Source organism: Sus scrofa, unplaced genomic scaffold, assembly GCF_000003025.6.
Source record: "Sus scrofa isolate TJ Tabasco breed Duroc unplaced genomic scaffold, Sscrofa11.1 Contig205, whole genome shotgun sequence".
Lineage (NCBI taxonomy): Eukaryota > Metazoa > Chordata > Mammalia > Artiodactyla > Suidae > Sus > Sus scrofa.
This window is the reverse complement of record NW_018085007.1, coordinates 14,264-40,772: the sequence shown is the minus strand read 5'-3', so window position 1 is coordinate 40,772 and position 26,509 is coordinate 14,264. Positions and strand designations below refer to the sequence as shown.

Sequence of the window (26,509 nt, the reverse complement as noted above, 5' to 3'; positions counted from 1 at the left end):
ATTACATAGATACTCAAAAATGAGTGAGGCAATTTGGAGTTCCCGTCATGGCACAGTGGTTACCAAATCTCACTAGGAACCATGAGGTTGCAGGTTCAATCCATGGCCTTTCTCAGTGGGTTAAGGATTCAGCATTGCTGTGAGCTGTAGTGTAGGTTGCAGATGTGGTTCGGATCCTGTGTTGCTGTGACTCTGGAGTAGGCCGGTGGCTACAGCTCCGATTCGACCCTAGCCTGGAACCTCCATATGCTATGGGAGCGGCCCTAGAAATGGCAAAAAGACAAAAAAAAATGAGTGAGGAAATTAGAGACTAGGTGATATTTTCAGCATCTTCTTACTTAAAAGCAGATAATAATTTCATAATGTAAACACCAAGGTCTTCCTTTTGCTTGGAATGAAATAAAGTTTTAAAGAAAAAAGTTGCATTTTATAGAAGTATCTGAGTCAAAGATTTAGTATAAAAACCTGAGTTATTTCTAAAACCCTGAGTGCAAGGAGTCCCCATTGTGGCTCAGTAAGAAAGAACCCAACTAGTATCCATGAGGATGCAGGTTTGCTCCCTGGTCTACTCAGGTAAGGATGTGGTGTTGCTGTGGCTGTGGCATAGGCTGACAGATACAGCTTGGATTTGACCCCTAGCCTGGGAACATTCATATACCATGAGTTCAGCCCTAAAAGAGCAAAAAAACAAACAAAAAAAAACCCTGAGTGCAAATTTAGTAAAACAATTACTATCTGTGTTTGCAGCAGTGTTAGAAAGCACAGCATAAACTAAGACTGACCTAAGTAGTGAGTCAGAAGATACAATATCTCTATTAACACAGAGGTAATTGTAAGGCATCCTGACTACAGAAGAACATGAAAATAACAATATTTAATATTTTAAAACATAGTATATTTACTTAAAATGCAAACTAGCATCATATACATATATATATATATAAATATATATATATATATGATAAATTATTGGGCATCATTTGAACATAAACACATGTATTTATTTGAATTACATTGAGTGAGAAAGCAGTTTGATATTTATTAAATGCCTGTCTCTTTCACAGCTTTATTCCTAAGCCTGTAGATAAGGGTTTCAGCATGGGAATCATGGCAGTTCAAAACACATTGGCCACTTTGATCAGTAGCCATGAGGTTTTGGAGCTAGGCATAGAGTAGAGAAGAAGGATGGTCCAATGGAAGATGGTGATGGTGGTCAGGTAGGAGGCACAGGTGGAGAAGGCTTTTTGGAGCTTGCCAGTAGATGGCATCCTGATGATTGTGACAACTATGAAAAGGTAGGAGGAGAGGATGATCAGGATGCTACATGCCTCACTGAAGGTAGAAATGACTAAATAGGTCATCTGATGGAAGTAGGTGTCAGAACAGGAGGCAGAGATGATGGCAGAATACTCACAGCCAAAGTGATTTATGACTAGAACCACAGAAGGATAGTTCCACAAGAAACTCTGTGAGTTTCAAGGAACAGAACCCACCCCATATGTATGTTGCAGCTACCAGGAGGGTACAGAGCTTAGGAGACATAGCAACCATATAGTGCAGGGGTTACAAAGAGTCACAAACTGGTCATATGCTGCCATGGCTAACATGAACATTTCCATAATCACAAATGCACAAAGAATAACTGCATGCATCCTTTGAAAGATATAGTTCTATCTTCCACAACCAAGATTTCCATAAGATTGGGAGTAAATACACTGGAATAACAAATGAACAGATGATTAAGGAAAAATTCCATGGGTGTGTGGTGTTTGGGATTAATCCTTATGTTTACAATCATACCCAGGTTCTCCACCAGAGTGACTGTGTAGATGATATAGAAAATCAAGAAGAGAGGCTCATGGAGGTGTGGGTATACTGTTTGTTCATCCCAAGAGAATGAGTGTAGTCACAGAGCTCTGATTTCCCTCATTCAGCACCATGGCTCTGGATTAAAAAATATAAAAAGAAGTAAAGTTGAGCAGAAGAAGGAGAAAAGGTGGAGTAAGAGAAACTAAGGGCAGAACAGCCTAAACTAGTGATGGCAATGTGGTTTGTGTAAATGCATGAGTGTTCTAAAGTTCAGTTTGGCATATTACTGACAACTTAACAAAAGTTGATTATGGGAAATTAGATTTATAGTTTAGAATTGCAGTTTCTTGATCTGGTAAATGATAAAAATAGTAATTATCAACAGTATTATTTTATGTAAATGATACCTAAATGCATATAATACTTAGAGCAATGAATATCCCATGATAAAATATAATTATATGAGAACATAGACGACACAGAGAGGAATCAGAAAAACTAATTGAATGGATTATAGTTATTTTATGATAATGGCATAAGTGCATTTGGGGAGGTTAAATACTTTTAATACATAAGAGAAAATTTATTTAGGGTAAAAGTATTGTCATACTTCACAATTTGTACTGATATATTGAATGTTTACTATTCTAGGTATGTCCCATTATTGCTGACTAATAGAATATATACTTAAGAGAATCTTAAAGTGGTCTCATCAAAATTCAACTGGTAACTATGTTCTCTCCTACTCAACATGTATAATATATAGTTTTCAAAGTGTCTTTGACAGGCAAATTTAAGTTGTTTTAAAAAGGGGTTTATATCGTGGAATCATTTTAATTTTAGATTTTTCCACCCACTTTCATTCCATGATTCACAATTACATCCACTTCTAATCTATTGATATGTAGTCATTTTCCCTTTCTTCTCAAACCCCATCTTATTCTTTCTGACTCTTTTTTGGTCATCTCATATCTTCAATCTTCAACCACGGGAAAGGTAATCAGAGAAAATTAAAAAGGAGAAATATTCAAAATGTACCACTTCATTTTTATCAATATCTAAATCATCTGAAATTAAGATTTCATCTATCTTATCAAACTATAGGCCAATCTATAATTAACTTTGTTGACTCTCACTTAGCCTGGAATATACTTGTAGTGTAAGAGGTTGGAAGGCATTTTATACTAAATAAATCAAATCAAAAATTTTCCTCTTAGATTTCTGTAGGAACTACATACTACAACACTACTTCATTCATAGATGTATTTAAAATTTTATGGTACAAACACAAGTTATTATATTTAATCAATCTTCAACTTTTTATCCCTCTGAAATGTCATTTTTTCTCCCACATTGTGTCATTGTTTCACAAATTTCTGCATAACTCTTCCAAGAAAACTTTGCTGGTTAATCTAAATGCCATTTCCTTTGCTGTATTTTCTTTCCACTTATAATATTTATACAACACCTAGCACATAACTATTTATTATGTGTTTTGTATCTCTGCGTGTACATGCATGTAGGCATATTAGCTTTTTTCTTGAAAAATATCGCTTCTTTAGGATAAGACCTACATCTAATATTTCTTCTGTTACCCCTAAAATGCCTAACATAACAATTGGATATACATTTTCAGTTTTAGGACAATGGTCCTGAGAATAATGAAAGCACACTTTAACATGTTGAATATAAACCACAGAGTAAATATTGCTGTTATTCAGCTTACTGAATAGGTTTTTGCTGCATAAATTTGCTGGATTCCAAATTCTCCACATCATAATGAAAAGATGATCTTAGGTTGAATCAACACGCCAAAAGCCAGATTTTCCCAATTTATTTTATTGATGGCTTCCTTGCTAGTATTAACAAGCCACATACCTGTCCTTTTCAAAATTAAAATGTTGTTTAAATGTCTCCTATCCTTTAAGCAGAGAGTTGATGATTCTTGCAATATATAATTGATAAATAACTAAGAAATGGTAAATTTTTTGCAACAGTCAAGAAATTGTAGAGGGAGCATGGAGATACCTTTGAGGAATAGACAAAATGAGAAATTATATTCTATGATTGTGTCATTTATTTTATATCTAACTGCCTAAAATTAGGGACACAGATTCTGGAGAATCTTGATAGAATTTATTGTCATGAGCCACAAAAAACAAACAATTAGGGGGAACTTCCTCTTCTACAGCAGCAGCAGTAGTGTGTGTGTGTGTGTGTGTGTGTGTGTGTGTGTGTGTGTGTGTGTGTTTAACTCATAAAATGTTAATAGATAAGACCCAAAGATTATTTCAGTATGATTTTGTTGTTGGGAATATTTACTGTGCCTTTGCTTCAAAAAGACCATTACTCAAATGGTCCAAGGAAGATTTCATATATATATATATGTAGACTGAAGGTTAACTGATCTGGTTAGCATATCTGTGAAGCTCAGTGTCCTAGCAGGTATCAACAAGCTACCTCAGTAAAGTTGCTAATTTAAAATCATTGTTATTTTTGCATCTATTGGAGTTCATAATTGTTATTTTTCATCCATCAATAACTGATGCTTTAAAAACATCTGTATGTTATATCATTATCAGTTTCTTAATTGCTATGTATACTATCATGGGAAAAACCGGGTAAAAATATTACAACTTAAAATGAATCTAAAATTATCCAGGAGTTCTCTTGCAGTGCAGCAGGTTAAGGATTTGGAGTTGCCACTACAGCAGCTTGGGTCAGTACCAGGGTACTGGTTCAATCCCTGGCTCAGAAACTTTCACATGCCATGGGCCCACCAAAAATAATGATAAAATATAATCATCCCAGTAAAATATCCAGTGAATAAATAACATACAATCACCGTGGTATAAATGGATAAAACCAGAGTGATGGGTATATATCTTCAAAATTTGTGTGATTTTCTTCCCCTAGAACACAGAAATATTTTATATTTGGTTATATACCAATTATAACTTAACCATTCCACATTCTTAACTTTTTTTTTTTTGCTTCTCTCAAGAAATGTGTAAGTTCCTGGGCCAGTTATAGAACCCACACCACAGCAGCAACCCGAGCCACAGCAGAGACAATTCTAGATCCTTAACCCTCTGAGCCACCAAAGAATTCCATATTCTGAACTTTTACAGGGAGAATGTATTTCTTATTTATTTTGTTTCCCTGAGAAACTATCAAAGCCAAATATTTCTTGTGGAATGTAATATAGTTTTAAAGTATACATTTAGGGTTTCATGTTGAACAGCTCTTAATGTACCAATTTCATATTAAGTAAACTTCCATTATAAGCTATAACTCTTCAGATCATATAAAAAATCACATACCTCACATGGCTGGAATTAAAATGATATTTGAGGAGTTCTCATCATGGCTCAGTGGAAAGGAATCTGACTAATGTCAATGAGGACACAGGTACAATCCCTCACCCCACTCAATGGGTTAGAGATCTGGTGTTGCCATGAGCTGTGGTGTAGGTCACAGACACAGTTCAGAGCTGTCAGTGCTGTGGCTGTGGTGTAGGCTGGAAGATACAAGTCCAATTCAACCCCTAGCCTCAGGACCAGCATATGCCACAGGTACAGCCTTGAAAAAGAAAAAAGAAAATAAAAATTAAATAAAACTAAATTTGGCCAGGACAAATCACAAGGTCAGGAATGCTAACACACTCACACACACGAAGTGTATTTCAATATCTGAATCAAAAATCTAGTTTAAATATTCTTTTACATCTATTACTATTTGTAGTTTAAGGTTATTTTAATGAAATAAAAGAGTGAACATATGTTGAACTGTCAATCACAAGGTTAGCATAGACTCCTACATTGATTTACTATTGAAAAATTCTTACAATACTTGAAAAAAAAATAATGCTTATATCTAGATTTACATTTGATCAACCTAACATTTATCCAATAATTTAACATTGATTAACTTCTTCACTGACTCTTTCACATCTTTGTTTCTGAGGCTGTAGATCAGTGTTTTCAGCATGGAGATTACCACTGTGTAAAAGATAGAGGCCACCTTGACCATGAGCCATGAACTTTTGGAGTTAGGAACACAGTAGAGAAAAAGCATTGTCCCATGGAAGATAGTGATGCTGGTGATGTGGGAGGCACAGGTAGAGAAGGCTCTATGGTTCCCCCCAGTTGAAGGCATTTTCATGAGAGTGATAAAAATGAAAACATCGGAAGTAAGAATGATCATCAGGGTGCTTATTTCATTGAAAGTGGCTAAGACTTAAAATGATCTGCTGGCTGATAAAGAGGTTCATTGCAGGAAACAGCAATAATGGCCTCATGCTCCCAAAGTTATTTATAAAATTAGTCCCACAAAATGATAAGGTCAATAAAAGGTATGTATATACTTTGAAGGAACAGGCTATACTCCAAGAGTATGAGGCACCCATGAGCAAGGAACAAAGCTTCTGGGACATGACAAGTGTGTAGAGAAGATGGCAAGAAATTGCCACAAATAAGTCATAGGCCATAACTGCCCACATGAAAGTTTCTGTCACCATAAATATGCAAGGGAAGAAGAACTGCATGATGCATCCAGTGAAGGAAATGTTCTCTCCTGTACAAATGATTTTTCTAATAGTTTAGGTGTAACAACTGTGGAATAACAGAAATCAACAAAGGACAGGTAGCTGAGGAAGAAGTACATGGGGTGTGGAGTCTGGGATGGAGCTTGATAATCAGGCTTATGCCCAGGTTCTCCCACACAGTGACTGTGTAGATGGTGAGGAAGGCCAAGAAGAGTGGCAGCTGGATTCCTGGATGATCTGAGAAGCCAAAAAGAATGAAGGTGATGCCATCACTCTAATTTTCTTTTCTTCTGTGGAAAAAAAAAGATGAATATTGACCCATAGGAGTAAGAAACATAATTTAAAATAGGTAAGAGAATAGAAAATTCATTAAGGCACTCAGTGGGAGGGAGTTCCCATTGTGGCATGGGCAGAAACAAATCTGACTAGAATCCATGAGGATATGGGTTTGATCCCTGGCCTCACTCAATGGGTTAAGGATCCGGAGTTACCATGAGCTGTGGTCTAGGTTGCAGATGTGGCTTGGATACTGCATTGCTGTGGCTGTGGTGTAGGATAGCAGCTGTAACCCAGATTCAATTCCTAGCCTGGGAACTTCCATATGCCCTAAGTTTGGTCCTAAAAAGACAAAAATAAAAAAATTAAAAAATTAAGTCTTCCCCTTTATTTCAAAAGTTAGTGTCCACTTATATAAAAATAACACAGTGAATCATAATTTGGGGTGGGTGTGATAATCAAAAACAGAGTTAATTCAAGAAGAACTACAACAGACTAGAACTTGCTTTATTTCAATAACAAAATTCCGTATCATTAGCTGACATCATGGAACATTCTCTTTGTAAGAATTGGAGCTTAGTGAAAACAGTTGCATTGGAAGAAAAGCATATCACGAGATTCTACATTTTCTTACCTGCTTTACCTCTTAATCAATGATATAATTAATACGTAATTGTTAATTTTGAGGGGGTATTTTGTATTTTTAGGGCTGCACCTGTGGCATATGAAGGCAAGGGGTCCAATTGGAGCTGCTGCCACCAGCCTATGCCAGAGCCACAGCAAGCCAGATCTGAGCAATATCTGTGCTCTACACTACAGCTCATGGCAATGCCAGATCCTCAACCCACTGAGTGAGGCCAGGGATCAAAACTGCAACCTCATGGTTCCTCATGGATTCATTTCCACTGCACCATCATGGTAAGTGCCTGTTAATTTTTTAAAATAGGAACATCCCTGAAAAATGGTTCATTTAATATTTTATTGGTTGTTCTATGTCCTTTCCACTGATCTTCATATTCTTAGTAACCCTACATTCTCAAACCATTCTGGAGCTGTGATGTAAATTTATATTAATTTTTTCACCTATATTGAACTAATTTTGAAACTCTTTAAATGTTTTTCTTCATAGCCTATTGTATAATTCACCAAGAGGGTCACAACAGTATATGTGTTATGTCTGCAGTGATAATAGTTGAAGTAATATTGAACAAAAAGCTCTTCTTTTTCCAATGTAGCAGATTTTGCAAGTTGGGTGACAAAACATAAGAAGCTTGAAAATACTGGAAAATTCAGGTAAGTTCAGGATGCAGAAAAAAAAATACATTTTGTCATTTAGAATTTGGTTTATAGCTTCTCCAAGACAAGTGTCAGGAAAAATATTTATTTGAAATGGGATACCAGAATATTTCTTGTTTATTAGTTGATCTCCCTAGGGATGTCCTCAATAGTAAAATAAGAATGTGAATATAACAGTTAAATAACTAGAATGGAAAAAGATACTTCAATAATGAGTTCAAGGCTATAAGTCATGGTGTGATGCATAGTAAATAGCTTTCTTCTTTTTTTGTCCATTCACATGGAATGCAGAATTTCCCAGGCCAGGGGATCAAACTCTTGCCACATCAGCAACCAGAGCCACAGTAGAGAGAACATGAGATCCTTAACCCTCTGAGCCACTAAGGAACTCCTTGTTAACTTTCTTATTTATTGGATTATAAATAATTGGTAAGATTTCAAAAAACTTATATGGTTATTCACACAAATGTAATATAGAAATTCTCATGTTACCACTAAATATGATAAGAAAATTAGATTTACATAATGTAATTTATATCCAACTTATAACATTTTCTCCATTGGATGACTATTAATTTTGTACCTTATTTTATGTTGTGAATAATTTTATCTAAAATCTTTCCACTGCTCTTTACAAAAAAATAAAATTGCTGCATCAATCCAAGCCATCAATAAGCATTTAAAGAAGAGTATAATTCCTACACATAAAGGAAGAGCCTATAACTACCACTTTGTAGAAACCACAACTAAATCTTTTATATTAAAATAATTTTATCATTTAAAATATATTTATTTAGATGAAATATATATACTTTCAAAATTTTTAGAGAATTTCTGTATTACATTTGTGTGAATAACTGTCCATTCAAAAGCATTTTTCATAATAACCAACAAATTATTGCAAAGGAGTTTGCACCATCCAGACATTTGATTTGTATTCTTCCACAAGACATGTCTAGTTATAGTTTCAATTATAAAATTTACCTAATATCTATCATCTGTTTTTTTAAAGGTTTAGATATTAAATACAAGGACATAAAACATATGTCAAATATACTTCACTCTATTCTCTCTCCATATATGTTTTTTTCTGTCAGCTATATTATACACAATCCAAGAATGGAATGAATGACAATTTTAGATTTGTTAGAACTATTTCTAAAATTTCCATGATTAGCTTTTATTTTTTGATGCTTTATATACATAGAGTTAATAAATTTTATATTAACAAGTACATGTTAACCAAACAATACACTGGACTTTGTGACTGCAGAGATATCCTTTCTTTGCATTAAAAATATACCAATGCTTACTGTGTGGAATTACATAAATACGTCTTTTAAATTTAATACATAAGTGTCAAGAAACTCTTTATTTACCATATTGCATTTGATGGATTCTCCCTCAGGGTTAGCTATAAATTTTCAGAGCAAATATAAAAAACCCACTCTGCAGTGACTTAAAAAAGGATAGAAGAGGTCTTCTATTTTGGTGCAGCAGCATTGTCACTGCAATGGCTAGGTTTTCTACTGCTGTGGTGGAGATTCCATTCCTGGCCCAAGAACTTTCAGATGTCTCTGGCACAGCCAAAAAAAAGAAAAGAAGATTTACCCTGTATACCTGATGCTGGGAGTCAAATTAAATGAAATGTGTATTTATTCAAAAAGATTTACATGGAAAATCTCCATCTAGAGATTTAATTTAAAAGGCCTGATCTTTAATTATTATATCATTTATTATTTTATAGATAATCTACCAAAGTTTAAATTAAACAAATGTAGAATTGTCAACAAGGTGTTACATTAAATGTGTATTGTTTTTCTTTTTGAAAAAAGGAATCTGAAGTATTGAAAAAGCTGAAAGACTTAGATAATTCCCTGCAGTGCTCCTGAAAATGAAAAGAAGTAAATCCTAGCCATTTTACATTAATTCACATAATAATTTGGTATCCATTTATTCTTAACTGTCTCCTTCATATCTATATTTCTGAGGCTGCAGATCAGTGGGTTCAGCATGGGGATGACAACTGTATAAAAGATAGAGGCCACCTTGACCATGAGCTATGAACTTTTGGAGTTAAGAACAGCAGTAGAGAAAAATGCTGGTCCCATGGAAGATGGTGATGGCGGTCATGTGGGAGGCACAGGTGGAGAAAGTCTTGTGGCCACCCCCAATTGAAGTCATCTTCATGGCAGTGATAAAAATGAAAACATAGGAAGTAAAACAATCATTAGGCTGCTTATTTCGTTGAATGTGGCTGGGACTATGATGATCTGTTGGCTGTGGTAAAGGTAAGAGCAGGAAACAGTAACAATGGTGGCATGCTAACAGACAAAGTTGTTTTGGTATTATTCCTTCTGAAGGACAATTCCAACAGAAATTAAGGGGCAGGGAATAGGCTATACCCCAAGAGTATGATGCACCCACCAGCAAGGAATAAAACTTCTGGGACATGACAACTATTAGAAAAGAGGATTGGAAACTGCCACAAATCAGTCATAGGCCATCACTACCCACGTGAATGTTTCTGTCACCATAAATATGCATGCAAAGAAGAACTGCATGATGCATCCAGTGAAGGAGATAATTTTGTTCTCCACAACCAAGTTTCCTAATAGTTTGGGTGTAATGGCTATGGAATAACAGAAATCAACAAAGGACAGGTGGCTGAGGAAGAAGTACATGGGGAGATGTGGAGTCTGGGATGGAACTTAATAATCAGGATCATGCCCAGGTTCCCCTGCACAGTGACTGTGTAGATGGTGAGGAAGACCAGAAAGAGTGGCAGCTGGAGTCCAGATATTCTGAAAAGCCCAAGAGAATGAAAGTGACTTCTGCACTCTGGTTTTCTTGGTTCCCATGGACAATGTATAAAAGTTGATTCAGAGAAATGAGAAGTAAACTGAAGATATGGCAGGTTAAAGTGAGGATATGTGAAGAGACTTGGGGAATATCTATAAATTTTGTTATGGAAAACACATGTTCAATTTTTATATTTTTTAAAAAGTTAGAATTTACTAATACAACAGTTTTAGAAAGAGTATGAACTATGTGCAACTGGAGTAATAAAAGAAATGACTTGAGTTAGGGACAACAAAAAAGGAGTTGGCTCTGTCCCAAAGGATAATACTCAGTATCTTCAGAGGCAGTTGGCTTCATGACCAGTCTAAATTTTGCATAAATATGATTTTAGTTGAAATGCTGCTCTTGAAAAAAGATATTCCATTAGGAATCTACAAGTTCTTCCCTGCCTAACTTGTTTAATTGTGACAGTGTAGAACAAAAAGGTAATTAATAGCTCAGCAATATTGTCAATTTTTATTTTGCTATTGTTGCTAAAACTATTTCTGGATTTTCCTTTCCAGTTACCTTCTTACACTTAATCACACATTTCTTTCCCACATTTCAGATATTTCCTGCAGAAGAATAACATACTTATCAGCTACATTTACTTAATTACTAAAATTAAAAAAAAAACTTTCACACCTTCCTTGGTGTATTTATAATATATTTAGAGGGATTTGTGGTGGAAATAAATTTAATATTATCTCAAGACTATTTTTATTATACTGGAGATCATTCTATAACATCAATATCAGATGGTCAACTTAGTGCATCTCAAAGACACCAAAGATGTGGTTGTGCTCCCTAAGGAGTTACAGTATGGTTTTTACTCGATTTGGGATTGTCCTGCTTTGAGTTGGTTTCTGCAGACATAAAGATAATTATTCCTATGCCCTATGCACTTAAGTTTCTTGATCTCATCAAATAATGTTTTCTATGTTACAGGCTGATAGTTAGGTATGGGCAGAGAAGGGGGACAAGGGGCCAGAAGGCAGGAAACCTTCCATTATGCAACAGTGGGATCCATGGGCAGACAAATAAATCAGGAACCTCCAGACTGACAAGAAACTACATATTTTGTGGGAGATAATTGCCCTAGAGGCAGACAAAGAAAGGTCAAAAATGGCACAGATCTCCAGGATATGAATGTAACTTATTGCTCATTATGCCCTAATTATACTAAAATTATATATGCCAATAAGAATTACCCATCATACACCAACACCATGACACTTCATATAAAAGCTAAATAAGGACAAAAATCTCTCCTCCCTTTGGGAAGTTGGAACTGAGATGAAAATTAAGGAAAAAGATCTCCAAATCCAACCTTCTCAGTTAATATCCTTCCCATGAAATTGGATGCCCTTTATAACCAGTATGCCAGAGAAATAGGGAAGTTGCTTGCCTCTCTTTAAGAGGTGTATTTCTCACCAAAATAAACCCTCAATTTTCTTTCACAATTTCTCTCATTTTTAAATTTCTTCTATGAGAAGATAAGAACCTAACCTTCTGGAACATCTCCACTCTACTCATGGCCAGTCAATAAACATCAGCACCCCCAAAAAACACAAATGTCATCCACATCTGTAACATAATACATATTTTACATATTTTTTGTCATTTATCATAGTACCAAAAAATCACAAAAACAACAATGGGATACTAGAATGAATTTGGCACAAAAAATGTGTTAAATAAATGAATAAAAGAATACACATGAATGAGTAAATTCTAGACATATACATATTGGGGTTAAAGCTTACAATAATATTATTATATTATGAATAATGTTCAAGTTATAATTTCCTATCATATCTTCACCACACTATAAACTCATAGTGCACTGAGACTCAGCTTATTCCTAGGAAACAAATAACCATTGGTAAATCCCATGGGGCCTAAACTCCTTGATTTAGCATACAATAAGGATACTTATGGGGAAAAATTATTTTTTAAAAATAGCTTGTGTACCTGAACTGTCTTTATCTGCTTATAATTCATTCTTCCCAAGGCCACTTCCTAACCTGTTACTGAAACTCTTCTATGCATTCAGCATAAATAGAAGTTCATTTCATGTAAAATTCTGCCCAAAAAATCTGTCTTATTCAGAGCTGAAATTAAATATTTATTGTTTTTACTCAGTTGTTATGAATTCATCCTCCAAGATCAAATGTAGCACTTAATTTTCCTTCACATATGTAATGATATTGTGGTAAGGGACCTCCCAGAACAAAGGGAAGGCAATATGGCATAATCATCATCTATGTGCACGTGCATAACTGAGGCAGCAAGACATAATCAATATCCATGTGCAAATTTTTCATGTAGACCATCCAACCAGAATTTACAGAATGTAGGTTATAAGGGGAGCAAAGAGACCAAAGTAAAAGAAAAAATAATTGAGGGCATATAAGACAGCCTTTGGATGTGATTCTGGTGAGGGGCTCGTATTGGTAAGCCTACACCTGAAAGGCAGAAGGTGAGTCCAATCACCTCCCCAGATTTGCCCAAGTAGTCTCAAAGGAGATGAAACCATGACTCTAAGGTGCTGGGTGGCAGGTTGGAGATGTGTGAATGTGAGTGAATGAGATGTACAACAGGAGAGTTCTGACTCGACCAAGGGCTGAAGTGAGTGTGGAGTCCTGTCCGTGGTTACATGTTAATCCTCATATGGCTTATGGTGGTGCTCTTTGGAGAGATCCTGATGTTGGAGTTTATACAGTCCCACCAATGCTAAGAGGCTCCTGAAATATCTCCATGAGGAGAGCTGCCAGAGATGGAAGAAATGATTGATCTAATGCAATCCATCATCCAGACCCAAAAGCCCACCTGGACTGATTGCTACAGCTACTCTTGACACTGTTCAGCACTGAGGAGCACTGCTGAATTACTCAGGCCACTTTAAAATGGTTAGAGGAACACACCCCAACAGGGACAGTGAACTCACAGGCTTACACCCAGGACAAGTTCCTCAAGAAAAAAATGCCAGTGGGACCCTAATAAAACTCAGGGATTTCAAATGCTTGATAACTACTAAGAGCCTTTTTTAAGTGGCATGAAGAAGGGAGAGGAAAAGGCTATGAACATGAGCAAAACCTCAGAGGTGCTCCATTGACCTAAAGAGATCCTAAGCCAGTTTGAGAGGCTATGCAAACATTTCACCTTTACACTCATGTAGACCTGGAAGCCACTGAGAATCAATGGATGGTTAATGCAGCCTTTGTTGCTCAGGCCCAAGGAGACATCTGACATGAGCTACAAAAGTTAGGGGGTTTCACTGGAATGAATGCCAGACAGCTGTTGGAGGTTGCAATAAAGGTATTTGTCAACTGAGACCAAGAGGCATGATGAGAATCAGAAGAAAAAATGAAAAATAAGGGAAGATCCGCTTGCTGGCCCCCTAGTGGATCAATCAGGACACTCCCAGAGAGGTGCTCCACCAAGCTGGGGCCCAGATCAGAGGAGGAACCTACAAGGGGGACCTCCTCACCCAGAGATGAATTGGAATGTAATGAATGAGCTTACTTCTGTCAGGAAGGTTACTGGAAGAATGAGTGTCCCACTGGTCAGAAAATTACCCAGCTCCTGGATAGAGGGAGAGAGGCTAGGTGATTCAAGGACAGTACCAACCAGTGCAGTTACCATTAGAAGTCCCTGATGACAATTTTGTTGGTCTGGCTACCATGGGAAACTATGAGATAGACCAGGACAGACCAGGCTACACTTTGTTTGGCCCCCATGAGCCCACGGTCCAAATAACTGTAGGGGGGCAGCCCATTGACTTTATGGCAGACACTGGGGCCGAACATTCTGTGGTGACTCAACCCATGGGTCCCCTCTCACAGAGACAAGCCACTATTGTGGGAGCCATGGAAAACCAAACCCGTCATCATTTGTACTGCCTTGATGCAATTTAGGTGACCATCAAGTCTTTCACCAATTCCTATAACTCCCTGACTGTCCTGTGGCTTTGATGTGTTGGGACTTATTGGGAAAGCTGCAGGCCCAGAAAACATTTAATTCCCATGGCCAAGCAGCCCTGACACTAGGGAAACTGGCAAAAATCATGACTCTTACAATCCCCCGAGGAGAAGAGTAGTGCCTCTACAGTCTTACAGAGAGGCCACAATAGGAACTGAGATTCTCCTCATGCTACCTAGAGTATGGGCTGAAAATGACCCCCCAGATTTGCCTGAAACACACTTCCAGTAATAGTAGAACTAAAACCAGGAGTCAAACCCACCTGCCAGAAACAATATTTCATTTGTCACAAGGCAAAAGCTGGAATCCAGAAACACTGGAGAGACTTCTAAAGTATGGAATCCTCTGACCCTGCCAGTTGTCTTGGAACATGCCTCTCCTGCCAGTTCAGAAACCAGGAATAGATGACTACCAGCCAGTTAAGGACCTGTGAGCAGTAAACCAAGCCACTGTTAACCTGCACCAAGTTCTCCCTAACCCCTACACTCTCCTGAAGCTTATCCCCTTTGAAGCTGCCTTCTTCACATGCCTGGACCTCAAAGATGCCTTCTTCTGCATCCACCCCCGCCCCCGAATCAACCAATCTTTGTCTTCCAATGAGAAAATCTGGAAAATGGTGAAAAGGACCAGCTGACATGTACTAGAGTGCATTAAGGATTCAAAAATTCTCCAACAACCTTCAGAATTTCATTAGCCTCTGATTTAAAAGCCTTCCCAGCAAACCAGCATGGCTATATGCTACTCCAATATGTGGATCATCTACCACTGGCCAGGCAAACTCAGGAAGAATCTATTCAAGGGATGTGTCTGCTCCTCACCTTCCTAAAGGAGGCTAGCTACAAGGCTTAAAAGGAAAAAGGCCCAGATCTGTCAAGAAAAAGTCAAATACCTTCGCTTTCACTTATCCCAAGGACAATGTCAACTCGGTCCAGAGAGAAAGCAAGCTGTCTATTCAATCCCGGTTCCATCTACCCAACTCCAGTTTTTGGAATTTTGGGGGGACTGCAGTTTTCTGGAGAATCTGGATTCCCAGCTTCTCCATCTTGACAAAACCCCTTTATGAGGCCACAAACTGGGGTGAACAGGAAGCTTTGTTGTGGGAAAGAGTGCCACAAAAGGCCTTTGAAGAGATCAAGAAGGCCCTCACCAATGTTCCTGGCCTGGGACTCTCAGACATCTCTGAGCCTTTCTTCTTGTATGTGCATGAGCATACTGGTATTGCAGTGGGAGTCCTGACCCAAATGTAGTGGTCATGGCATCATCCAGTGGCACACCTCTCTAAGCAACTTGACTCCATTGCCTAAGGATAGCCACCCTGTCTATGGGCACTTGCAGCCATGGCTCTCTTAGTGTCAGAGGCTGACAAAATGAATATGGAACAAGAACTAACAGTCTGAGTGCCACACTTGGTATGGACATTAATGGAGTCTAAGGGCCAACTAATGCTCAGAGGGTCAAATATCAGGGGATGTTATGTGAAAACCTGCACATTCACCATAAACCCTGTAACCCTACTACCTTTTGGGCCGGGTCAGCCAGATCATGATTGTGGTGAAGTCATGGATGGGGTATTCTCCAGCCAACCAGACTTAACAGACAAGCCTCTCAAAGGCCCAGAAGCTGAGTATTTCACTGAAGGTAGCAGCTTTGTAAAATAGGGAGAATGCCTTGCTGGGTATTCCTTTGTGACCCTAAATTCCACCACTGAGGCAAAGTCCCTGTCAAAAGGAACTTCTGCACAGAAGGCAGAACTCATTGCACTAACCTGAGCCCTCCAACTGGCAGTGGGCATACATGTCAATATATACAAAGACTCTAAATATGTCTTAACTACCCTCCATGTGCATGGGGCTTTATACAAAGAAAAGGGTCTAATCAACTCAGAAGGAAAAGGTAAAGTATGGCAAAGAAATGCTCAAAATCTTAGATGCTGTGTGGGCCCCTAAAAGGATGGCAGTCATACATTATCAGGGACATCAAAAGGGAGACACCATCGTCATTCTGGGAAACCATAAAGCAGACCAAGAAGCAAAGCTCACAGCCTCCAAAGGGACATTGGAACCAGCAGCTCTGATTGCCACACTGTTCCCTAGTCCATTTGCAGAATGGGACTCTAAATACTCACAACATGAAAACACTTGATTTAAAACTAAAAATGAGAACTACTCCCTATGTGGATAGTAGAAATTTTAACATGGCTGGGTATCAGTTCCTAAGGCCTAACCCCAGCCTTTGTCAGTTTCAGCAGGAGACTCACATTGGCCTAATGGCTCTCGAGACCACAGTGGGCCAAAACTTCTACATCTCTTGGCTTGTTGGAAGCCATAAGGCTGCTCCAGTAAAGAAAACAAAGCCACAGTCAGCACCTGCATGAGGCTTGTCTGGTTAGCAGAGCTAAAGACAAGCTGAAGAAAGAAGAAGGATTGCAGAGCAATTCCTTGAAAAACCTCGGTTTCCTGGAAAATAAAAATGATATCCCCTAAAAAATATGTTAATCTATTTTTTTCTCTGTTTATCCTTCTTTTTCTATCTTTGATTCACAGCCTTTTTTACAGCTAAGTATTTGCCCTGGGTACCCGTAAAACGCCTGAACCAAAACAGAGTGAAGTCATTTAAACAATGTAATGGAAAAAGCATTTGTTTTGGAGTAACAATTTATGGCACCTATTTTGTAAGAGTATACAGGGGCAACTTATGATTTCTGTCACTTTACATAAAAAGAAGTTTGGGGCTGGGAAAAGTGTTGTATGGCCTACAAATTGCTATTTTCTACAACAGATATATTTTTTATTAAATAACAATGTCACCTGTAACTTCCATCCCTTGTGGGGGCACTTGATAATTTTGGGGCATAATACTCCTTTCTATTGAATTTGGTGGTTTGGAACTTGTGTAAGTCAGGACAATATGTTAAATGCTTAGCTTGCTGGAGCCAAATAAACCGCAGCCTCAAGAATGTCATGAGCCTAAGGCTTTCTTGCGTTTTTGTTAACTATATACGCCTTGAGTTAAAGAATGTTAGGTATCATAGTTTATTACTTATTAAAGCTTTGTTCTTAATATAGAATAGAATAGCTACTGTTATTGACCTTTTAAGAAAAATACAGTGTGAAACTTTAAGTTTGTAATCTTGAAGAAAAATCTAAAGTTGAAAGGAACACGTTTTAACTAACCTTTTTTTGTATCTCAGGTGGAGGGAACAGAAAGGGCTTTAAATCAAATGTTAATGTCAAATCTTACACAAAACTTGATTGTGAAATGGTATAAAAGCTGATGCTTTTCATTTAATAAATTGGGTCATCTGCAGCATGCAGTTGAGGAGTTGGCTCCAATTCTGTCCACGCCATTTGTAGCCCATCCTCTCCTTCGACACTTCCTGGCTGCTGGGGCTGGACCCTGGCATTGGCTTTCCAGCATGTCCCAGGTAATATGAAAATAATATGAAATGTGTGCCCCAAATAACCTGTGTCAGGGACCTAAGGCCACCCCTGGAGTACAGAGAGTTGGAGGAGCATCATTTGTAAATATTGTTGTGGACTTCACTGAGCTTCCCCAAGTCTGAGGCTATCAATATCTGTTAGCCTTTCTGTGTAGTTTCTCAGTACACAGTGGAGGCCTTCCCTACTTGCACAGAAAAGGCACATGAAGTAGCCCAACTTCTCCTAAAGGAAATCATTCCTGGTTTTGGAATCCCAATCACCATGGGATCAGATAATAGGCTGGCATTCATGGCTGAGGTGGTGCAATTGCTGGCAAAGGGGTTGAAGATGACCTGTAAGTTACACAGTTCATATCATCCCCAGAGCTCTGGGAAGGTTGAGTGAATGAACCAAACTCCAAAATTGCAACAAAGTAAACTGTGTAAGGAGACCCAGCTACAATGGGACCAACAGTTTTTGATTGCTCTGTTAAGGATTAGGTCCAGCCCTGCTAGACAGACAGGGTTTTCTCATTATGAGATTCTTTACAGATGCCCTCATCCCATTATCAGTGGTATATGAGGGGATCTAAAAGAATTGGGCAACATTACCCTGAGGCAGCAGACACAAGCTCTTGGCTCAACCCTAACCACTACACACCATTGTGTTAGGGAACAGATACCTGTGATCTTGACCACAGATATCCAGCCCTTTAAATCAGGAGATGCTGGATGGGTAAAATAGTAGAATGTCCAACCCCTAAAGCCCCTCTGGAGGGGGCCATTCACTGTCACTTCATCCACTCCAATGCAGTGAAGGTAGCCAAGTGGTCCCTTGGATTCACCACAGCAGAGTGAAACCTGCTTCCAAAGGATAGGAATGCACTTCTTATCCATCAACACCATGCAGGCTGACCATCCAGAGGAAGCAGATTGCAACCCCAGAGACCCTAGAGGACTGCAGCCCTGCTTTAGTCACTCTGGAAGCTGACTAATCAATGCATGGCAGAAGCTTGAGGAATTGGCTGCCTGAGTGGAAAAATAGACTATTTTTGTTTTATACTTGGGTTCTCTTACTCTGATTAACTGTCATCCCTTGTACCTGTCTGTTATTGTGATCCACACCCTAATTTTTACCATAGGGTTGGCAGAGACTGCTCCAGCTGGATGGAAGTGTGATGAAAGTTTTCTGCTAGCACTCTCCTCTTGAGGGTAGGATTTTTTTTTACTATTGGTTGCCTCTGATTTAGGCCCTTTTTTGTAGACCTAAGCTCCCCATCATGTGACCCATGCATCCACACTATTGAACATGATGAAGGTGTCACAAGGACCTTACTTTACCACACTCATTTCACTTGCCAGGGAGAAGTCTTGGGGACCTGCAAATGAGACAAGACCACCTATTCTAGCTACCAACAAGAGAATCAGTACACTTGCTTTGACCCACCGTACTCCCCAAGGGAAGAGTGGTTAGGTGTCAGGCACACCTGAGATGGGGGAATTTAATTAGCTGAACCCAGGTTACTAATCCTCACCTGTCAGTGTTGATACTTTTTGATGTATGTGGGGCCATTGGTAATACCTGTACATGGTTAAATCATACTATTCTATGTGAGGGCCTACACTTGGAATGAGAGTACAGACTTAAAGAAAAATATATGTGTGAAAAGTCCTGGGGAAGATGTGATGACCTGGACTACTCTTACTGCTCCTATTGAAGCTGCATTGCATGGGCCCCTTGGAAAGATGAAGACAAAACAGCACTCCTCCAACAGGGTATAGCCAACCCCACCTTACATTAGGAGCCTGCAACCCCATTAATTTTACTACCCTAGACCCAGAAGACCCTAGGTGGGAAAATGACCACAAGATTGGTATTCACATCCATGGGCAAGACATCTGCCCAAGAACTATATTGTACTTAATGAGGGCCACAGTTCCACTCTGAGCCTCAACTCACAAAGTCTTTCATTATTTTTATGAGGAAATAGAAAGTAGCCCACCTAAAATCTCTATCAAGACCAGAAACCTGTTTCTAGCCTTGGCAGAAACTATAGCCCAGACTCTAAAGTTTTCTTCTTGTTATGTATGTATGGGAGATCAATGGCTATGAGACGCCAGAGAGATAGAGCCCCATGAGTCTTATAATGAGGCAGGATACCCCAACCCTGCTAATGGGATTTAGGTTCTTAAGACCTCAATCATAGGAAACAACTGCCTTGTCTGATGGAGAGGACAATTCAACAACTCTGTTGGGAGCCTGATGTGCCTGGGCCAGAGATTCTATAATGTAACCACCCAGAAATACAAATGGTGTGGATCCCCAAGCCTTTCTGGACCAAATCCTCACCCCTACCCAACTTCTCTCATCTCTGACGGTCCTGGGATGAGGTTGACACTAACATCAAATGGTGGGCCCTAGATGGACTATACTGGATATGTGGGAGAATCAGCCTATACTGTGCTTTTCCAAAACTGGTCAGGATCTTATATGTTGGGGTTGATCCATCCATCTTTCTTCTTGATCCCACTTTCCAGAGGGGAACATTTGGGAGTCCAAGTGTATTAAGACAGGGAGACCCATAAAAAGTGGCATGCTGTATAGATTGGCAATTGGAAAGATGATGAATGTCCCCCATTACTATGGTCCATTCACCTTGGCAGAGAGTAGACCTTATGGATATTGTACTCCCATCTATATGTCAAACCATATCATCAGGTTACAAGCTGTTGTTGAAATTATAACTAATGAAACTGCAAAAGCCTTTAATATACTAGCCAAGCAGCAAACCAAAATGCATAATGCTATCTATCAAAACCACCTAGCTTTAGATTACCTAACTGGCTTCTGAAGGAGGGGTTTGGTGAAAATTTAACCTGAGTAACTGCTGCTTACAAATAGATGGTGTAAGCAGTAACCTGAGTCTGCTGCTTACAAATAGATAGGTCACAGAGGAAATAACAGATTGAATGAGAAAAATCATTAAAGTCCAAATCCAAACCTGGATGGTTTTCAACTGTCAGGGGATTCAAAACCCTCATAGGTGTTGTGTTTTAAATTTGGGGGCTTGCTTCATCATACCCTGTCTAGCCCCCCTAGTTATACAGTCTGTCTCCAGCCTCATTGAGGCCATGGATAAGATCAAGAAACTAAGTGCATATGGCATTGGAATAATTATCTTTATGTCTGATGAAACCAACTCAAAGCAAGAAATCCCCAAACAAGTAAAACCATATTGTAACACCTTAGGGAGCACTGATTCATCTTTAGAGACTTTGAGGTGGACTAAGTTTACCATCTGATATTTATGTTATAGAATGATGTCCAGTATAATAAAAATAGTCTGGAGATAATATTAAGTTTATATCCACCACAAATCCCTCTAAATATCTTATATTTTAAAGATGCCAAAGGGGTAAAATCTTTTTACAATTTCAGTATGTGGTAAATGTAGCTGATGAAGTATGTTATTCTACTGTAGGGAATATCTAAAAATGTGGGTAGAGAAACATGTGATTAAGTGTAAGAAGTTAACTGGAAAGGAAAATCCAGAAAATGTTATAGCAACAACAGCAAAATAAAAATTGACCATTTTGCTGCATCATTAATTGTCTTTCATCAATTGTGCCCCACACTGTAAACACACAGAGACTCATCTTTAGTCCTAGGAAACAAGTAGCCATTGGGAAATCCCATGGAATTTAAGCTTCCTGAATTAGCATACAATAAGGATACTTATGGGGGAAAATGTGCATTGAATTCTTTTCTAAAAATAACCTGTGTCCCTCCAAAATGCCTCAACTGTCTTTTTCTGCCATTATAACTTATTCTTCTCAAAGGCATTTCTTAAACTTTTAGCGGAAGCTTTTTAAGCACTCAGTATAAAGAGAAGTTGTTTCCACATAAAGTTTTGTAAAAAATATGTATACATATACATGTCTTATTTGGAGCTGAAATAAAACATTTATTTTTTCAGTCAGTTTTTATGGCTTTATCCTCCAAAAGCAAATTTAGCATTTGAAGTTTTCCCACACATACACAGTGATATCATTCACATATCCTCACTCTCTTCTGTCATTGTGTGGAAAGTAACATAATGTCTTTTCCATCAAAGGAAATCTTGGTTACTGCATTTTACTCCAGTTTTGCCTTCCACCCCTCCACTTTGCCTATTCTCCCAGTAACAATTTGTTTCAAATTAGCCAACCAGGAAGAGTGCTCACCCTGACCTGACCAATGGGAAGGGGGCAGGTACATCACCTGCGTTAGGGATAAATAAGGGAGGGCTCTTTTTTTGGTGCGCACACTTTTTGGAGTTCCCATGCCCTTCTGCAGAACTAAAGAGCCTTGTCAAGATTTCTCCTTGTCCATGTGTCTCACTTTCTGACACTGATGACTGGAGGCAGAGTTATTGCAATTTCCAACAATTGTTCCTTTAGATTTTGATACATGTGATTTAATCCTTCATCACATTTATGACTCCCTGAAAATATTTTTCAATTTAATGTAAAACTCATTGGGTGCATAATCTATAGCTGGAGATTTTTTTTTCAAAATCACTATTTGTTTCCAATGGCAATTGTAAGAATGTCTGAGGTGCCCAGAATTGAAGGCAAAATCATCAACTTCAAAAATAAATATGATTTCGTATATATATATATATGTGTGTATATATATATATATATATATATATGCTCTTTCTTACACATAAGATTTCTCCACACCTGTAGCTTCTCATTCTACCTCCTATACTCTGTATTTATAAACAGACTTGGGGCCAAGTCCACAGTTCCCCATTTAGCACCAGTAAACAATTATGTTCACTTGTGAGCACAGGTGTTTTGTACACCGTATCTCTCCTTTCCAGTGACATCTATCCCGGAATGACTTTCTCATTGCAGGGCCACTAAGGACTCAGTACTGTAATAAGCATTTTAGAAACTATAAAATTACAAAGTATGAGCCTCATTTTCAACTTTTATAAGAATTATCCTAGGGAATAAGGTATATAAGACAAATGATATGTGACAACATATAGTTCTTACTTATTAAAATGTATGCATATAAATAAAAGGGTAGTTTGAAAACCAAATTGAGAAAAACTGAAATATTTTCCAGTAATGAAATCTAGGGAAAAATTAAAACATGCATTAGAAGATAAGTCTCAAATATTATTAGTTGGCTAAACTAAATAGACTTCCTAGACTTCCTAGCAGTTAGATTTACACTTTTTTTTTTTTTTTTTTGCCTTCAGCAAAGATTATTGGAACATTATTTTCCTTTTAAAATGAAATAATAATTGAGTCAACTCAACTGACTGCAAAAGAATTTGACTTACTTAATGAAGTAGTTTTTTAAAGTTGTGGATTCTGGGAAAATTTCTGCTTAAGATCCAACTTTTTTTTAATATAGTGATAAACCTGAAAAAAATAGTAACAGCAATCTAGATTATGTTGCAATGAATAGTTTAAGAAAATGACTTTTTCCTCTAATCTACTAAAAAATTCAGGAAGTTCCCTGATGGCTCAGCAGGTTAAGGATTGGGTGGTGACACCAGAGCTTATTGGGTTCAACCAAAAGGCTGAACCTGAACATCAAGGTGTGTCACAGATATATGCCACCAAAATGTTAAGGATCTTAACTCTGGAGAATAACATTGAAATCCTGCTTGAGATCACAAAGAGAGGAATTAGATGAAATAATGCTCATGTGATATTTTGTGGTTGCATTAAAAAATTTATGATTTTTTTCTAAAGTTTGGTGAATAATTTAATCATGAACACTATCTAACCCATCTTCATTTTAAGAATGTTGAACCAGAAAATGTATTTTATCTTTAAATATTTGGAGAATTCACAATGTACAAAAAGAAAAAATGCTATTGAGCAGCAATCCCTGAATTCTTTTTTAAATTTTTTTATAATTTTTTCCACTGTACAGCATGGGGACCAAGTTACACTTAAATGTATACATTTTTTTGCCCACCCTTTGTTCTGTTGCAATATTAGTATTTAGACATAGTTCTCAATGCTATTCAGCAGGATCTCATTGTAAATCTATTCCAAGTTGTATTCAATAACCCCAAGCTCCCAATCCCTCCCACTCCCACCCTCTCCCCCCGGGTGGCCACAAGTCTATTCCCCAAGTCCATGATTTTCTTTTCTGTGGAAAGGTACATTTGTGCTGGATATTATATTCCAGTTATAAGTGATATCATATGGGATTTGTCTTTGTCTTTCTGACTCATTTCACTCAGGATGAGAATCTCTAGTTCCATCCATGTTGCTGCAAATGGCATTATGTCATTCTTTTTATGGCTGCATACTATTCCATTGTGTGTATATACCACATCTTGCTAATCTAATCATCTGTCTATGGACATTTAGGTTGTTTTCATGTCTTGGCTATTGTGAATAGTGTTGCAATGAACATGTGGGTGCATGCGTTTTTTTCAAGGAAACTTTTATCTGGATATATGCCTGAGATTGTGATTGCAGGGTCATATGAAAGTTCTATGTATAGACTTCTAAAGTATCTCCAAACTGTTCTCCGTAGTGGCTGTACCAGTTTACATTCCCACCAACAGTGCAGGAGGGTTCCCGTTTCTCCACAACCCCTCCAGCACTTGTTATTTGTGGGCTTATTAATGATGGCCATTCTGACTCATGTGAGATGGTATCTCATGGTAGTTTTGATTTGCATTTCTCCTATAATCAGTGATGCTGAGCATTTTTTTCATGTGCTTGTTGGCCATCTGTATGTCTTCCTTGGAGAACAGTCTATTCAGGTCTTTTGCACATTTTTCCATTGGTTGATGGGCTTTTTTTGCTGTTGAGTTGTATAAGTGGCTTATATATTCTAGAGATTAAGCCCTTGTCCACTGCATCATTTGAACCGATTTTTCTCCCATTCTGTAAGTTTTTGTTTTGTTTTGTTTTCTTTTGGGTTTCCTTTGCTGTGCAAAAGCTTTTCAGTTGATGAGGCCCCATGGGTTTATTTTTGCTCTAATTTCTATTGCTTTGGGAGACAGACCTGAGAAAATCTTCATGAGGTTGATGTCAAAGAGTGTTTTGCCTATGTTTTCTTCTAGGAGTTTGATGGTGTCCTGTCGTATATTTAAGTCTTTCAGCCATTTGGGGTATATTTTGTGCATGGTGTGACGGTGTGTTCTAATGTCATTGCTTTTCATGCAGCTGTCCAGGTTTCCCAGCAATGCTTTCTGAATAGACTTTCTTTTTCCCATTTTATGTTCTTGCCTCCCTTGTCAAAGATTAGTTGACCGTAGGTGTCAGGGTTTATGTCTGGGTTCTCTATTCTGTTCCATTGTTCTGTGTGTCTGTTTTGGTACCAGTACCACACTGTTTTGATGACTGTGGCTTTGTAATATTGCTTGAAGTCTGGGAGAGTTATGGCTCCTTCTTGGTTTTGTTTCTCAGGATTTATTTGGCAATTCTGGGTCTTTTGTTGTTCCATATAAATGTTTGGATTGTTTGTTCTAGTTCTGTGAAAAATGTCATGGGTAATTTGATAGGGATTTCACTGAATCTATAGATTGCTTTGGGTAGTATGGCCATTTTTACAATATTGATTTTTCCAATCCAGGAACATGGAATATCTTTCCATTTCTTTACATCTTCTTTGATTTCTTTGATTAAAGTTTTATAGTTCTCAGCATATAAGTCCTTTACCTCCTTGGTTAGGTGTATTCCGAGGTATTTGATTTTTTGATGTGCAATTTTAAAAGGTATTTTATGCTTGTATTCCTTTTCTAATATGTTATTGTTTCCATACAGAAATACGACTGACTTCTGAATGTTAATCTTATATCTTGCTACTTTGCTGAATTTATTAATCAGTTCCAGTAGTTTTTGGGTTGAGTCCTTAGGGTTTTCTATGTATAGCAACATGTCATCTGCATACAGTGACAGTTTTCTCTCTTCTCTTCTTATTTGGATGCCTTTTACTCCTTCTGTTTGTCTAATCACTGTGGCTAGGACTTCTAAATCTATGTTGAATAGCAGTGGTGAGAGTGGGCATCCCTGCTTGTTCCAGATTTGAGTGAGAAGGCTTTCAATTTTTCTCCATTGAGTATTATATTTGCTGTGGGTTTGTCATAAAAGGCTTTGATTATGTTCAGGAATGTTTCCTCTATAACTACGTTGGTGAGAGTTTTGATCATGAATGGATGTTGGACTTTCTCAAATGCTTTTTCTGCATGTATTGAGATGTTCAAATGATTTTTCTTTTCTTTTGTTAATATGGTGTATGATGTTGATAGATTTGCATATGTTAAACCATCCTTGTGAACCTGGAATGAACCCAACCTGGTCATGGTGTA

The 26,509-nt window shown here is 37.8% G+C and overlaps 2 pseudogenes; both read right to left on the bottom strand.

Moving 5' to 3' along the window:
* Nucleotides 1–1,041: 1,041 nt before the first annotated feature.
* On the bottom strand, nucleotides 1,042–1,940 carry LOC110258442 (annotated as a pseudogene).
* Nucleotides 1,941–5,706: 3,766 nt separating this feature from the next.
* Nucleotides 5,707–15,720, bottom strand: LOC110255281 (annotated as a pseudogene).
* Between the last annotated feature and the right edge of the window lie 10,789 nt (nucleotides 15,721–26,509).